Source organism: Strongylocentrotus purpuratus, unplaced genomic scaffold, assembly GCF_000002235.5.
Source record: "Strongylocentrotus purpuratus isolate Spur 01 unplaced genomic scaffold, Spur_5.0 spur5_scaffold_2, whole genome shotgun sequence".
NCBI lineage: Eukaryota > Metazoa > Echinodermata > Echinoidea > Camarodonta > Strongylocentrotidae > Strongylocentrotus > Strongylocentrotus purpuratus.
Window position 1 is genome coordinate 5,108,820 of NW_022145605.1, and position 17,474 is coordinate 5,126,293.

General features: G+C 34.3%; 1 long non-coding RNA gene across 1 annotated transcript; it reads left to right on the forward strand.

The window, feature by feature from the left end:
- Window positions 1-6,748: 6,748 nt before the first annotated feature.
- On the forward strand, window positions 6,749-8,242 carry LOC115926613. Its single transcript, XR_004065165.1, has 2 exons — window positions 6,749-7,187; window positions 7,740-8,242. It is a non-coding gene; the product is annotated as an uncharacterized LOC115926613 (long non-coding RNA).
- The last annotated feature ends 9,232 nt before the right edge of the window (window positions 8,243-17,474 follow it).

Consider the following 17,474-nt stretch of genomic DNA (forward strand, 5'->3'; position numbering starts at 1 on the left):
ATGCTATTTCAAAAGCTCTCAAAAACTCTCCAAAAAAAAAATACTATGTCCCGAGAGCCCCTGAAACAACATCCGAGATGTTATCCAAGAGTAACTCGTATTTAAAAACATGCCATATGAAAAAGCTGTTGTATGGTTTACCTTGAAAATAATTTAACATATACATCAAATAGATTGCGTATTGAGCATATGCAACGATTGTATTTATATCTGCTCCATTTGCATGTTTGAAATCAAAACCAGCAATTAATAATTCTTCGTTTAATATAATTTTTTCTTTAAAGTTCAATTCAATCAATTCCACAATACGTTTCCAGAAAAGCTTTACGCTCGGGCACTCTAAAAGAACATGAACGAAAGATTCTGCTGTTTTACAAAAAATGCAAAGGTTTTCATTTACAATTTTCCATTTGCACAGATTGTATCTAAAGGGTAAAATCCTATGAAATGTCTTAAAGTTGAGTTGTTTTATTTTATTGTTTTTCAATGTCTTAAACTTAAATTTTAATGTATCTCTCCAATCAAAATCAATGACAAGGTTCAGTTTACCTTCCCAAAATGTTAATACAGCTGGTTCTCTTTTCTTAAAGTCACACAATAGGCTATAGAAATGGCTAGATTTCATTGAAGATAGTCTTATAAAATCAAGTGTTCTTATTTCGTATAAGTCGCCTTCGAATTGTGAATTTGTTTTATCGTCATTTGCGTAATTAACATCTTGAATTCTTTCGATCCACATTTTTGGGATCGCATTTTTAAGCTTCGTATACATAAAATCAACTAGCAAAGAATTTGAGCCAAGCACTCTACAAATATGTTCTCTTGGCCGAAAACGTCCATTTTCTACAATGTCATTCATTGTTATAATGCCTTTTCTAAACCATTCTTTAAAAAAGAGAGGTTTGCTCTCATGTGTAATATTACTATTGTACCACAATACTTGATTTTCAACATTCATAACTTGTGGAAATTGAATATATTTAAGTTCGCTCCAAGTTACGAGACAGTTAACATAAAAATTAGGTATTTTTTGTTTTAAGCATAACTTTAACATGTCTTTACTGGAAGAGGGATAGAGAGAGAGAGAGAGAGAGGGAAAGAGGGGGAGAGAAAGAGAGAGAGAGAGATCAGAGAGAGAGAGAGAGAGAGAGGGAGAGAGAGCGGAGAGCGTACTTATTTGTGTGCGTTTCACTTTAAAATACACCGTATTTTCACTCTAAAGGGGCAAGGAGTTTATCCCTCCCGGCCTGGGTAATCTGCCCCTAGATTTTTGACCATATAATTGTCAGCGTTTTACTACCGGAGTGCCGCAAGACATCTATAGGGGTGATACGAGAGAAATTAGATAATAAACAACAAAATTATTGATGGAATAGCGTCGATTTCATGCAAACCAAATGTTAGAAGCAGCGAGAGTATGAGGAAATAGCATTTTGAATATAATAAAGAGTCTGTCTTCCTCGCCTGCAATATTTAGAAACAACATGACTCCAGGCAGAGCCTGAATACTTTTTTATGTGGGCAACGAGGTGCCCGAATAAAAATCAATTTGACAGCGATGTACTTTCATATATTTTTGTATCGTTTTAACTTACCATGCTCAATCGCTTCACTCGCTTGCAACGTTTGGGCAATGAGATGAGCAAATATCCTCATATCGTTTATCTAGGTGGCCGAATATTTAAAAAAAAAATTGTATTCATGTATGTATTCCTCGGCGAGGTGCCCGCATACATTATCGTACGTCTTATCAAGTGCGTTGATTGCAAATATATATATATATATATATATATATATATATATATGTATATATTAAAGTATTACTCAATCGCTTCGCTCGCTAGAAAAATTCAGAATAGAACATGCTGGTACATGTGTACATGGCAAGTGCCAGAGTGATGCAAAGTGAACCTTCTGTGATGAATTCGGGAATTGGGGTGACGCGAAGCTTTTTTATTTCTTAAATGGGTTTCGTGACTAAAAAAGGGAAATTTGAAGAAACTTATCTAGTAGAATATAGACTGGTGCCCCTTCCGCCATGTCTGAGCCCTCTAGAAAAAACAAAAAACAAAACAAAGAGTCTTACATTTTGCAAAAAAACAAAAACGCACATAAACATTCTAGTTAGTTGTTTGTCGGAACAATTGGGATGTTGTCCGGCACTATACATCACAGTGACATAACCGAATTAGATAATTTGAAGTTCCCTTTCCTATACAACTTTCCAGAATTCTATTGCCCGATTTCGTTCAAAGTTCCAAACGTGTGCTTTTCGGAATCGTATGCTTTTTATTAGATTAGTTTGATATTAAAATAAGCGACTCCCTGGAAATTTTGACCAGAGTAGGACAAGTTAATATTCTTGACGAAGAAAAGGTAAGTAGATTGAGTTCAGAGGCAAAGACAGTTTGAAGGATAGTTTGAAGGATAGGCTTTAAATTTTGTATTCATTGACTTTATTTCACAAAATTAAGAACCAGCATTGCTTTTTTTCCAGAATAAAATTAAATACTTTAAAAAAGAAATTGAATGTCCTATTTTTAAGCATATTATTATACAGAATTGAAATGATGAGTTTTTATTTTATTAAAACACACAATATATCCTTCCCCTGTTCCTCTTAATTGCTGACATGCACACTTGCCCTTATAACCACTGATATATTATAAGAATATCATTAACTAAATCTTCTATACACCTCCTGCGCATGGATTCTCTGAAATCAATACTTTTGATGACTCGGTCTTTCACTTCTTTTGGAAGTTTTTCTCACACCAATGACACTGGACAAAGAACAATTTTCTGGAAATTTCAGTTATCAAATTCATATTTCAAATTTATTTCTTGTATCCCCTTTAAGAAAATATGATTGAATTGAACATAAAAATTCGTGACATAATTTTGATGGAAGATTATACCTGACATAATTCCATAATAATAATATTCATGCTTTAGTATAGCGAATAATATTGGTATGTCTCTATACCGTGCGAGTCAAAAAAAAGTTTAGACTCAGGAAATTGTCATTTATTTGTGGTATGTGAGTTAACGCTTGGATGAACAGGAGGCATTGTTTGCGAGAGTGCAAGAAGTATTAAAGTGAGAGAGGGAATTGAATGTACATGTATCAAATGAGATGCATTGCATATGCTTTTTTTCAGAAGCAAAGTCACACACACACACACACACACGCGCGCGCACAAGGAACTCACGCACACTTATACATTTGGATGCAGACTGACCGAGTCCTTTGGGAGAAACAATTCATTGCGATGCACCTAACTTGATTGAATTTAGATTCCGTATTGATATTAAATAGGAAATTCGCGATTTTACAGGAATGTTCATGGCGTAATAATGATTTGGCTGCGTGTATTTTTTATTTATCCGAGTGCGCGAGTGCGCGGAAGTGTGTATGCGTGCGTGCGTGTGTGTGTGTAGGTGACTTGCTGAGTGTGACTTTGTGTGTGTTATAATATGTGTGGCATGATTATTTTTCTTAGGATGTTATTGGATCTGCAAAGACCGTATTAATACCCTAATCCCAATTGTTTTAATAAAACATAACAAAGGCATCACTTTGGCGCAAGTCGATTTTTGCACTCTTTTAAACAATGTCTCCTGTTCATTCAAGTGTGACCACATATCACACAAAAAAGATACCAAATGATTTGGGATAATGTCATAAGATGTATAATAATTTATTATATACCTCACTTAAGAAATCCAGCCATCTGATTGGTCGAATTGCATTCATAAACTTCAACTGTTCCTGTAAAATTCCCGGTAACCATGCTTAAAACATTTCAATATTTTTAATAACCATGGTTATTAAAAAAATAGGTCAGTCTCCATGGTTACCCCATAGGTTTACATGTTAAAAAATGGTTTGAGCGATGGAGGATACCATACGTGTGCGAAAAATTGGTCGGCAATTTCAATACAATTGAATCTCGATCGATCTTACCGACAATTTTATCTTGCATTGTTGACATGAAGACGAAAATTAACTCTCAAAAACAAAAAAACAACATCTGCCGATAGATCTTGATCTAAGTTCGTGCCAATATGCATTGCAAAAGTAAAAGAAGGGTCCGTTTCATGGAGCTTTTGCGAAGCATCCCTCACGCGGAGCCGTTTTCAGTCCATTTTAATGTATATATTGGAGAAAACTGCCAAGCATGTTAACGGCGCGCGATAGCCGAGTGGTCTAAGCGTTGGTTTTCGATACACCTCTTGTTGTACGCAAGAGTTCGAATCCCGTCTTCGACAAAAATATAAATTATTTTTTATTTTTTATTTTTTAGTCTATTTTTTTTCGGCATATAAAAGTATTAATGACTGCTTTAATATTCGAGAAATAGTTGTTTTCATACGCTCTCGGGAAGGTTACAATTGGGCTATTCCCCTCGGCAAGCCTCGGGGAATAGCACAATTCTAACCTTCCCTTGAGCGTAATAAAACAACTATTTCTCTCAAAGCAGTCATTAATACTATACTATTCTTAAATGTTTTCTACGTGTAAACTTTTTTTTTACTCTCACTGTATACGCTTTACAAAGACAATAAAGAGAGTCAATTAATCTACTATGAAAGAATCATAAACCTAGTAAAGGGGAATTAACTTTACTTCATTATTAAATAGATAAAATATTGAATGCCGTAGAAATTACGGTATATAATGCATTGATTTCTTTCCAATTTAAGGATAAATTGATCATGAAATTCAACACATAGGCCTATGTGTGTTATTTCCACATCTTTGGGCTATAGTATACAAATAATGAATGGTTATGACTTCAATAGTGCGAATATTTTCATGAGTTGAACGATTAACATTCTATTCAACGAGGCGTCATCCGAGTTGAATAGAATTAACGTTAATCTTTCAGCGAATGAAAATATTTGCACTATTAAACGAATGAAAAACATTCATTATTTGTTTTATACAACATCAAAGCTAGATCCAATCGAACGTTAATCAACAAATTATGCTTTACTCCTTATATTTATTAACGTTGGAGTCAAGCCATCTCGATTAGTCTACATAAGGCGGTGTCACACATAATTTTTGAAGGGATAATTGATGACAGACAGCAATTAGAGGATAACTAAAATCAGGATTTTTGGCCTCTGTCACCGCCTATACATTCAGATTGCCTTCGCGTCAGATACACACAGGGATACGGGCACGGCAGAGACGTACGCAGTCCGCAGCGCATCCCTAGTAGTTTTGTGTGTTGCGAAAATATATTTTTTCCCTATTTTTTTCCTATTTTTTCCCTATTTTCTGGAAATGCAGACTATTTTTTCCCTATTTCCTTCAAGAAAATAGGAAAAAAATAGGCCTATTTTTTTCCTATTTTCAAGCACAAACTATTTTTTCCCTATTTTTTTCACCTATATTTTTTTTCAGACTATTTTTTTCCTATTTCCTATAAAAAAACAGGAAAAAAAATAGTCCTATTTTTTTCCTATTTTCAAGTACAAACTATTTTTTCCCTATTTTTTTCACCTATATTTTTTTTCAGACTATTTTTTTCCTATTTCCTATAAGAAAACAGGAAAAAAATAGTCCTATTTTTTTCCTATTTTCAAGCACAAACTTTTTTTCCCCCATTTATTTTACCTTCAACTTTTGTGGACTATTTTATTCCTATTTTTTTAAAAGAAAATAGAAAAAAAATAGTTATATTTTTTCCTATTCTCGAGTACCAAACTATTTTTTCCCTATTTTTTCACCTTCATCTTTTTCAGACTATTTTTTGCCTATTTTCTCAAAAAAAAATAGGACTATTTTTTCCCTATTTTTTCATCTTAATCTTTTTCAGACTATTTTTTCCCTATTTTTTCACCTTAATCTTTTTCAGACAATTTTTTCCCTATTTTTTTCACCTTTATCTTTTTCAGACTTCTTTTTACCTATTTGCGAGTACTATTTTCTTCCTATTTTTTGCACTTAAATTTTTTATGACATGATACAAATTTGTAAACTATTTTTTGTCTATTTTCTAAACTTGCATATTTTCATTGTTTATGACTGGCATCCTATTCAAAAAGCCCGCTTCTCCTGCCATTATCTCTGTTGTTCATTTTGCGACTTATTGGTTGTTTTTAGCTGTGGGGTCACATATTGAATAGTGAGCTCAAAGATGACCATAAATAAACAATGTGTAAAAAGAAAATGTACGAAATTTCAATTTTGTTCCTTTATTAATATTCTTGATTTTATTTACAAACTATAGTAGTGACTAGTGCACTCAAAGATAACCATACATAAACCATGTGTAAAAAGAAAATGTACACATAGAAATTTCAACCAAAAAAAATCTCCTTTAATGATAGAAAAAAAAGCATTCGATCGAGATATTCCCGTTCTATGTGTGCGCAAAGTTTCAACGTAGAGGACAGTACGCAAGTACGTAATTTGAAAATTACCCGTTATTTTTTTCCCCCACTGGCACTGCTGTGCGCATCGGACTTTTGCTGATTTTCGTTCATCAAACGTCTCCAAATCACACCAAAATGTCTTCCAGCAATTATTCTAGCGATGAAATTTCATCAAGAGATAGTGACTCCTCATACTCCGATGCCTCCTTATCCCATTTTAGTGATTCTTCCCAAGAAAATGAGCCCGACAAATGTTCAAAATATTACTAGTCCCACTCGTAGAGAAACGAGTTTGTTGTCGAATTACGGACCATCGACGAGCGGAACTGGCCCCAGAAAATAGCTGAAAAGGTACGTTTATTTCTGAAACTTAATTATATTATGATATATATATTTTTATTGTGTCTGTTGTTGAATATAATGCTACTTCATAGACATAATAGGCCTATAGAATGTTATTTTACGTATCAATATTCCCATGTACTAGTGTTGAGGTTGTAGACTACACAACTTCTTACTTAGTGAAGTGTAGTGAATCTCCAAGTGCAGTGTAGTGTCTGTTAGTGAATGAGTGAATGTAAACAAACGTGCTTACAATAAATCCACGTAAAAAATTTCAGATTTTGTACCATTACTACGTCTGTCAATTATTTTGCCTTGCATGATATAATGTTTTGATGTGGTTTTAGGCTAAATTGTATCTCAAATTATTTTTCTAGGAATCAGAAAACACAACCTGCTAAAGCACCACGCAAGAAGAAGAGCAAGTCTTCCAAGTCCGAGAGTGTGTCTGCGAGGTATGTCCTTACTAAGTAGAAATCTAAATCTATTGTTGATAATTTTTTTGGGTTTATTTATTTCATGTTTAATTGTTAGTTAAGATCTGACATCAAAATATTAGAGTAGTTTACCTCGTCATTATGCTAGAACAATAATTTGCAGGTGGCACAAGTTCTACCTAGATCTACATTATTTTTCTCTTTCCTTTTTATTTTTTTCTTCAACAAATTGTTCCTTTACTATTTTCTTTTCTGTGTTTTATGTTTTATTTTATGTATGTTCACCCAATATATCTAAGAATAAAATAACTCTAATTAATTGCCTACCTGAGTGGTTTACATTTCATGCACCTTGACAGCTCTTTGATGACTCCGTTGTTTCACCATCCGTTCGTCGTCAGCCTGGCATCTTTTTTGCTATCATACTTTTGTACACACATGTTCTGTGCCTTTGAATTTTTCATTATGAAATACATAAATACTTGTACTAAGTATTAATTGCATGTTCATAAATGTACCAATGCATGATTATTCTAACCCCTAACTCACATTTCATTTATATCTTTACAGATCAATTGAAACTAATCAAGCTACAATGTACATGTAACGTACAATCACAATTCGATGCCTGTGAACAGCATGACCAACATCTGTATCCTTTACATTAGTATTTGTTTCCATTTTATTATGTAATTCTTATGTCTAATCATTGAGATTCATAGGCAAGTACAACATGTATGTGTACACAATGAGTGCCTGCATATTGTGAAGATAAAGGACCATAAGACCATTACTTATGATACATGGTAATGATGGTATACTTTGTAAAACTATTTGAAAATAGTAGCATGTAAGTCTGTCATTTTCTTGTTTATATATATCTCAATGACATGACATGTCATTGATTTTGTAGTAAGTGTTTCTAGATTATGATGATTGTATTAAGATTTTGACAGTTCAATTGAGATTGAGAAAATTATGTAACATGTCAACTGTACAATAGAGCATGCATGCATTGTTGAAAAATCTGTTTTATGATTTATTTTATTTTGTTATCTTTGTAAATAACGAGAATTTTTTTTTTACTTGTCATGATTTTCTTGAGGGTGAAAATGTTATTACATTATTAAGAGCACTTTGCAATTAAATTGTAATAAAAGAGACAGAAAACAACACTCTCATGTCAAGAATACTGCTTTATTTGGTTACTAGTGAGGGAGAGAGCTTGTGATCGCCTGGCATATCCACATCGGCTCAGTAATAGTCCTGAAACTCACCTGAATACTTTATTTGAACAAAAATAGAAAGCTACATTCTAGGTGGATGATATTTTTTTAAGGCGGAGGCATATAGGAGACGCAGTCGCATTTGTCTTGTTTTTTTTTTTTTAGAGTATAATCATAGCAAACCATGAACAACTCTATTACTACAACATGTACACTACAGTACTTAACCTAGGATGGTAAATATCAGTTAAGTTCTTTTATTTATTTGCTTACATGAACACACATACTATACTAAACTCATGTCATTGTGTTTACCTCTCGAAAATAAAGTACATGTATTTTATTTGACACGTTCCCTTTTATTCTTTTTGTTTGTTACAGTCCACTGCCATTATAACGAGGTGCTCGGGACCAAGCCAATTTCCTTGTTAAAATGAAATCATGTTATACTCAAGTTACTGAACACATTGGTTTGTTTAAAATTGGGACTGATGAGAATTGCCTGATAATAAAATCTTGGTGTATCCATGTTCGTTATAATAGGAGTGGACTGTATAACATTTTCCATATACCCATTGCCTATTTTAAATGTTCTACTGAATGGATTGGACTGAAAGGATGAAGTGAATTTGGCAAACTGAGTAGGTGCATCGATGCAGAGAAAAGAGCTGTAGGAGTAGGGTGACTATTCTACAGTGGAAACTTTTGACAATGAGGTCATGTGCAACCAAGAAATCTTAACCCCCAAAAGCTGTTAAATTACCTTGTCATTTCAGGTATAACTGATCTCTTTATATCTAGTTTGCACTGTATGATTTAATTGAATGTACAGAGTCGTTGACTGGATGTGTGAGATGGTAGTGCTTGAGAAATCCATGAAAGTAAAGGATGAGTGACCCCCCCCCCCCTATTTCCTGACTATTTTTTTCTGATTTCCTCACTTATTGTCTATTTTTTTCCTATTTCCTTACTATTTTTTTCCTATTTTCTTACTATTTTTCCCTATTTTCTTACTATTTTTTTCCTATTTTCTTACTATTTTTTTCCTATTTCCTTACCATTTTTTTACTATTTTCTTACTATTTCCCCTATTTTCTTACTATTTTTTTCCTATTTTCTTACTATTTTTCCCTATTTTCTTACTATTTTTTTCCTATTTCCTTACTATTTTCCCCTATTTTCTTACTATTTTTTCCCTATTTTCTTACTATTTTTTTCCTATTTCCTCACTATTTTTTTTCCTATTTCCTCACTATTTTTCACTGTCCACTAGCACCTAGTTATCACTATTTTTTTACTATTTTCTTCACCATTTTCTACACTATTTTTTCCCTATTTTTTTCCTATTTTTAGGTCTGAAAAATAGGAAAAAAATAGGAAAAAAATAGAAAAAATTGTTTCAAACCTATTTTTTTCCTATTTCCAAAACTATTTTTCCCCTATTTTTCCCTTTAAAAAAAATAGGGAAAAAATAGAAAAAAAATATATTTTCGGGACTATTTTTTCCTTATTTTTCCCCTATTTTTTTCCTATTTTTTTACGACTGGGGATATAACCCAAAATGCACTCTGCATATAACCAAAAATGCACGGCCGTGCAATATAACATCTATTGACTATCATGTGACCAACAATCCTCCGATCAAATGACAAGGATCCACGTAGGTGTTGCATAAACTAAAATAACTTTTCTTTTGCCCCTTTATACAGCGGGTGATTCTTTGCTGCCAGAATAGTACATGTATAACGACGTACGACATCATATATAGTTTCAAGCTCAATCATTATATTAGATTCTATTTCACTGCCATGTTCAGTCTGTTTACCTATGAACATAGGTCAGGTATTTATATTTGTAAAAGTATCTGTTTATATGTATATATATATATATATGTCCAATAATCCAAAGCTAATTATTTAGTCGCCTATACTACGATTCAAATGTAAACCATTTACAAATAAAAAGGCATTCTTCAATTTGTTTACCTTTTCTCAATAGCTCATTTCCCTTCAAATTCTTATATTCAGGTGGGCTGTATCTAATACAGACCACCTTATAATTTTGTTAAAATTGCCTTTATTATTTATTTATTTATTTATTTTTCTTATTTCGACCCACTTTTTTGTTAGCAAGATAAGTTGAAAATGTCTCAATCAAATGATTTGATATTTAGCACACATATGTATAGCCATATGGACAAAACAAAGTACAGTAAGTAAGTGAGTATTGTGAGTAAGGTTTTCAACCTTGACCTTAACTGATGACGTCATCTAGGCGCCATTTTGTGAAATTTTCTGAAAATTTACTTATGATCATATTTTCATAACGGTAAGTCATTTCTCATTCATATTTTCCATGATCAATGTCAATATCAGTCCAGTCAATTTCATGTCAAAAAAAGCGCGCGTGCGCGTACTTCCACGTGTCAAAACGCGCGCAAAATTTTTAAATGCTCAAAATCGTCTTAAATTTTTTTTTGCATACGTTTCGGATCATTTTAAGCATTTTATAAAAAAATTCGCACACGCGCATGCGCGCGCGTTCTCGCGCGTCAGACCATTACAAAACATAGAATCGCAATTTTTTTTCTTTCATATTTCTCATATTTTTTCGAACAATTTCATACCATGTTTATCTCTTTATGACCATTAATAACAAGATAAATGTCCGTGCGCGCGAGCTCTTTTAATACATAGCATATATGGGCAAAAACAGGCCTAAACAAAATCCATTATAGCTCTGTAGAATGCAACTGGACACCAATATTTTTTTCATATTTTGATAGAGTATGAGTCGGAGATATGATTTCCTGTCTCATTTGGCCATTACAAATATTATGACGTCATCATAACGGCCTTGGAACTCAAAATATGAATTTGCATATTATGACGTCAGCATATATATGGAAAATTGATTGTATCTCTGTCAATATTGATCGATTTTCTCTCAAATTTCGATATGTTGTAGCTAAGACAATTCTCTACAAGCTTAATAAACATCATTTTTCATTTTGATGACGTCATCATAGTGAAAATTTCGATTAAAGGCCTCATGTCAGAAATTTCATAATTCGGGTGTTATGCCTATAGAAGGTGAAGTCATGAATCTACATGATATTGTTTTTTAAGAATTTGTAAGCAGTATCTCGCTTATTTTTGCTCTATTTTGTCTTAAATTTTAGTTCACCAGCCCACCTATACTTGTTCCAAACAAGTATTACATGTCTAGTTCTTTCTCTGTCTTTATGATCGTATATTTTTTGTGGTGTTTATTATTGAGGTGCAACATGTTTAACATGTTTAACAATTTTTTCTTCATTTCTTATTCCAAATTTTCTTTTCCTAGTCAATTTTGGTGAATGTATTTTATTCTTTGTATAATTTTGAACGATGCAGCTATGATCATTTTTAATGTATCAGTCTTTGTACTGATTTACACAGAAATTTCTGTCAATTTCTGTCAATGTCTTTGTAACAAAGAACAAATAAAGAAACTAGACATGTAATACTTGTTTGGAACAAGTATAGATGGGCTGTTCCAACTAAAATTTGAGACAAAACAGAGCCTAAAAAAGCGAGATACTAATAAAAGAACAATGTCACGTAGATTCATGATGTGAACGAACTTCACCTTCCTAAGGCATAACACGCAAATTATGAAATTACTGACATGTGACCTTTAATCGACATTTTCACTGATGACGACGTCAAAATGAAAAATCGTGATGCATGAGCTTGTAGAGAAATGTTTTAGCTACAACATATCCAAATTTAGAAGAAAAACGATCAATATTCACAGAGATACAATCAATTTTCCATCAATTTGCTGACGCATAATATGCAAATTCGTATTTTGAGTTCGATGGCCATTATGATAACGTCAGAATATTTTTAATGGCCAAATGAGACATGAAATCATATCTCCGACTCATGCTCTATCAAAATATGAAACAAAATTGGGGATCCAGGTGCATCCCAAAGAGCTATAATGGATTTTTTTAATAGGCAAAATATGCAATTGTATTTAATACAAGACAATTTGTTGAAGTTTTGGTCGTCAAGAAAAGATCAATTTGACCCAGAGGAGTCCTTCGCTTGTCCATGTTCGTCAATTGCTGTATAGCGCCACTAAACATGTGTCAAAATATGGATTCTTCATCCGAATGTCAACGAGAGGCAAATACGTTTTTAACTTTAAACGCCTACTTCCAAGGTATATAAAACCTCGCGCGCACGGACATTTATCTTGAACGAACGCTCATTCTGTTATTGATAATCATAAAGAGATAAACATGATATCACATTGTTCAGAAAAAATGGGATATATCATGAAGAAAAAAAAATGAAGATTCTATGTTTTAACGCACAAAAACTCGCGGGTCGTTGTGCGCGCGCGCAAATTGTTGAAATGCTTTAAATAACCTAAAACGTACTCTTATTTCATCAAAGAGTGATTTTGAGCATTTTTAAATTTTGACGCGCGCCTACGTGCGTGTCATGGTGCGCGCGCTGATGTTGATGACATGTTATGTTGAACCTTGACCTGAAGTTCATGTGTTTCAAATACGGTTTAGTTTTTAAAACTCGTGATGAAGATATGATCATGAGTTGATTTACAGAAAAATTCACAAAATGGCGCCTAGATGACGTCATCACACATGAGCAAGGCCTATACATATGTGTGCAAAATTTCAAGGCATTTGATTGAGTCATTTTTTAGTTATCTTGCTCACAAAAAAAGTGGTTAATATTTAAAATAAAAATAAAGGCAATTTCAACGAAAATATAGGGTGGTCTGCATTACTTAGATTTCAGATTTCAGATTTCAGATTTTATTTCCGTTTCAAAACAAACAAAATATAAACAGACATAACATAATACAGTCAAATATAATATAAACAAAGTAAATTCAGTATTATGTAGAACAAAATTTAGTTGATAAGAAATATTGGGAAAAAACAGTACTGAACAATAGAAAAAAAATGACCTTGATGAAGTAATTCAAAACGGAGGGGCTTGCTAAAAAAAAATAAAGGCAATTTTAACGAAATTATAAGGTGGTCTGTATTACTTACAGCCTACCTGATTAGAAATACAATTATGCATTCACAACCATTCCCACCAATACATGAATTAAGTAAACAAACTTGCACAAATTGTATATTTATTATAACTTGCATATTTTAAAACAAACATTTTCAGGTCCATTGTAATATTTTGAGAAAATTAATTTGCTTACTTTGCCTCTACCATGAACACATAGACAATCTTTCCAGTATTAGAAATATAATTTGAAAGAGGCAGTCGAATTATGCCTTCACAAACATTACTAATACATGTACATGAATTAAGTTTTTTTAAAACTTGGACAAATTGCATATCTATAATAACTTGCATATTTTAAAACAAACATTTTCAGGTACATTGTAATATTTTGAGAAAATTAATTTGCTTACTTTGCCTCTACCATGAACACATAGACAATCTTTCCAGTATTAGAAATATAATTCGAAAGAGGCAGTCGAATTATGCCTTCACAACCATTACCAATACATGAATTAAGTAAACAAACTTGGAAAATTTGCATATATATAATAACTTGCATATTTTTAAACAAACATTTTCAGATCCATTGTAAAATTTTGAGAAAAATAATTTGCTTACGACGCCACTACCATGAACACATACAGAATTTTCTAGTATAACTAATAGCATTGGAAGGAGGCAGCTGCTCATCCTCGTTATAGCGGGAATGCATGACTGTGGATTCTATTTGCAATGTATGCTTTCAGTCGATAAGAAGGTGTGCTACCCCCTCCCCTCCCCGTCTTTGATCTTGATTATCTACCCTCATCTGTCTGTATATAAAATAATCATCATTTGCAATAATGGGAGCAACGCCTTGATACTCCATTGACGTAAACGTTACATCTACTGTCGACAGTACAGTGTATAGTGAAATCGGTCAACATTATGATAGCATTATAATATAGCGGAGCGTAGACCATCTATTCACATTTCGTCACAGGCTTGCAAGACAGTGCCATTTGCAGGACTGTGCGGGGTAGGGGAGGGGGGAGGGGGGTATTCTTAAAGGTTCGACATTCGGTGAATCATCATATTCTCATAATTATTCGGGCAAATAGGTGCCCCGAAAAATCCTCATTATATTGGGCAGCGAGATACCCATAATAATTTCCTCCTATTCAGACAACGAGGTACCTAAATATATATTTTCATCTGGTGTATGTTAATAACAATTATGATCGAGCTGTTTTTCCTTAGGGTCCTTACACTACAATTTATATACAAGGCATTTTTCCACAATGACCGAATCTTAAATCGTAAACAATCTTAAACAATCTTAAATGTTTGGGTTTTGTAAACTCCACGTCTCATTATTATTATGCAAAACTGGAATTCACTCCAATGTGTCATGGAAGATGTATAGCCTATGAGAAGTGCAGAAAGCAATCTCTCCCGTCTTGAATGCTTGCAAATTATAGTGCCAAAGGCATATTGCTGTCTTTATCTTGAAATCAGTGAGAATGTTTTTGATGTATTTGAGCTCGTTTGTGTACTCAACGATGCTCAGCAGACCCTGATCTTTCTTAACCCATGCAATGATAACTGAATTATCCTGATACACAGCAGGGTAAGCGTTTTCACCATCCTTCCTGATGCTATGAATGATAGCACCAGACACATCGTTGATTACTAGTACCTGATCGTTCCAACTACTCCTAACGACAATCGATTGACTGGATGTCATCGCAAATATCTGCATTGGTTCAAATCTGTAACACGTAATCTCTCTAATTGCATTCCCACCCTCTGGCTTAAATACCTGTATTTTCTTGCATTCATCGTAACATATGAAGATGAGTCCATCCTTGCCTACAGAGAGACTGCCATCCCCAACTTTCACATTATTCATTGTCTCAAACGTTACATCAAGCTTTTCACAAAGCTCTGTGTACAAGGAAATTCTGTCATTAGTGTCGCGTATGACGTATCCACCATCAGGCATGAAATCTAAGGCACGAACTTCAACAGATCTCAGAACCGTACCTTGTATGATGCCCTCAGAGGAATATATGACTATTCCTCCCACGTAACAACCAACAGCCATCGCATTGTTTGGTGATATTACCACCCCGTTCATGCTATTTCCTAAAGGGAGCGAATTTTCTGCGCGCAGAACCCATTCGGACTTCTTTTGTCTAATTAGCTGGCCCAACTGGAGTCCATCCGATCCCTGACCCCTGAAGCCAATTCTTTCACATTCTTCAACAATTCTTCTGAACAGCTCCTCATCGGGTCCAATCTGGCTTAGAAGTTCTTCAAGCTGATGACACGTCGCTTTATGTGAGGTCAGAGCCTCTGTCCCGAGAGGAATATTAAGACCATTCTTAACCAAATCCAGATCCTTCTTAATCTGGTCTTTCTGCTTACGACTCAACTTCTCCATGTCTCCCAATAAAGTCATGAGTTTCCCTAGCTGGCCGTGTTCAATTTCATGTTTCAACACCGTCTTTCTTTCCTTCATTATCTGAACTGATTCCTCAAAAGTCCCATCTATTTCATCCTTGAGTTGTTCCTGTAAGTTATGCACCCTTTTACGCCGGTCTTCAACGACTGTAATATGCTTGTCAACGTCGTGTATCTTTGAATCCGCTTTACATACAAGTTTTTCGATGTTATTCTTTTGCGCAGTTTCATGAACGTCTGCTTCCAGGATAGTGTGAGCATCCGTTGCATGCTCCAATATGCCACACTTGCAGCATACATACTTGTTACAGTTCAGACAAAAGCATTCTTCATCGTAGTTCGGATGTTTCTGACATTTGTTCCTTTTTATTTGCAACGACTTATCTTCCTGATTACAGTTGGATTGGCCATGAGTCTCCACATCTTCAACAAGCGATCTGACTGTTATATTTGATTGCAGTCTACCCACGTTACCGCCAGGAACCAAAGTCTCCCCTCTGCACGTAGGACACAGCAGAACATCCTGGTTCCCATGGGACTCCAGGAGAGACTCAAGACAACCCTTGCAGAAGGTATGGGAGCAGATCAGGTTCTTGGGGTCATTGAAGAAGCTCAGGCAGACAGGACACTCGAGGTTCTTATTGACAGCCTGCTTGAAGGAAGTAGCCATCGTTGACAACTCAAACAGACGACCTGTGAAAAAAGACGCATCAGTGAATTAATTGGCCAACTCAATACAAATTATGAAGATTTTGTAGATACTTTAGATGGCTAGTATTGCACTGGAAAATGTGAAACATACATGTTATGCATTCCATGATTAATAGGGCCAACCTAGTACAACATTACGAAATTGCTTTACACTTCTTCTTTAGAACTTACGTTACGAAGTATTTGTAAAGGCGACTATGCTTTCAGTAAGAGGCGTATATGATAATGTCTCCTTCAGCAATGATGTTGTGTGAGTATGATTTTGTTTATCGAGAGGTAATTCCCACGGACATTCATAACAGGAAGTAGAATGTTTAACCACGTTCAACCTTTGCACTTGTGATCCTTCCGCTTAACTGAACTGTTCACCCACGCACATCTCACCAATCCTTGCCATTATAAAATGAGTATGATTGTGTTTTTCCCTTAGGGGTGGGAAATCCCACTGATATTTTTGTGAAACGTATCGCACTGCTACTATCTGGTTTGGTACTGTTTGGTTATACAGTCATATGTATTTGTATCAGTTTCGTGTGCCATACTCGAGTTATGCGTACCTATATATCTTGTATTCAATGTGGGATGTGTACATTGAAACTCAACTTGGTGAAATATAAGTACATTGTAAGGAACTTATCACGCTGTACCACGCACATTTTGCCACTCTCATCTCACCTCTCTTTTCCTTTCCATTCTCTCACATCTCACATCCTAATCTTCTCCCCTATGCCACCTCTCCCTCCCTCTCATTTTCCTTTTTATACCCCAACTCTGTTCAATTCTTGCTCCCTTCGACTTTTTCTCATTCTCAATGCAATATCCGTGTTCTGTTTTCTCATATCTCCGCTCTTATTACTTTTGCTTCTCTCTATTTCTAA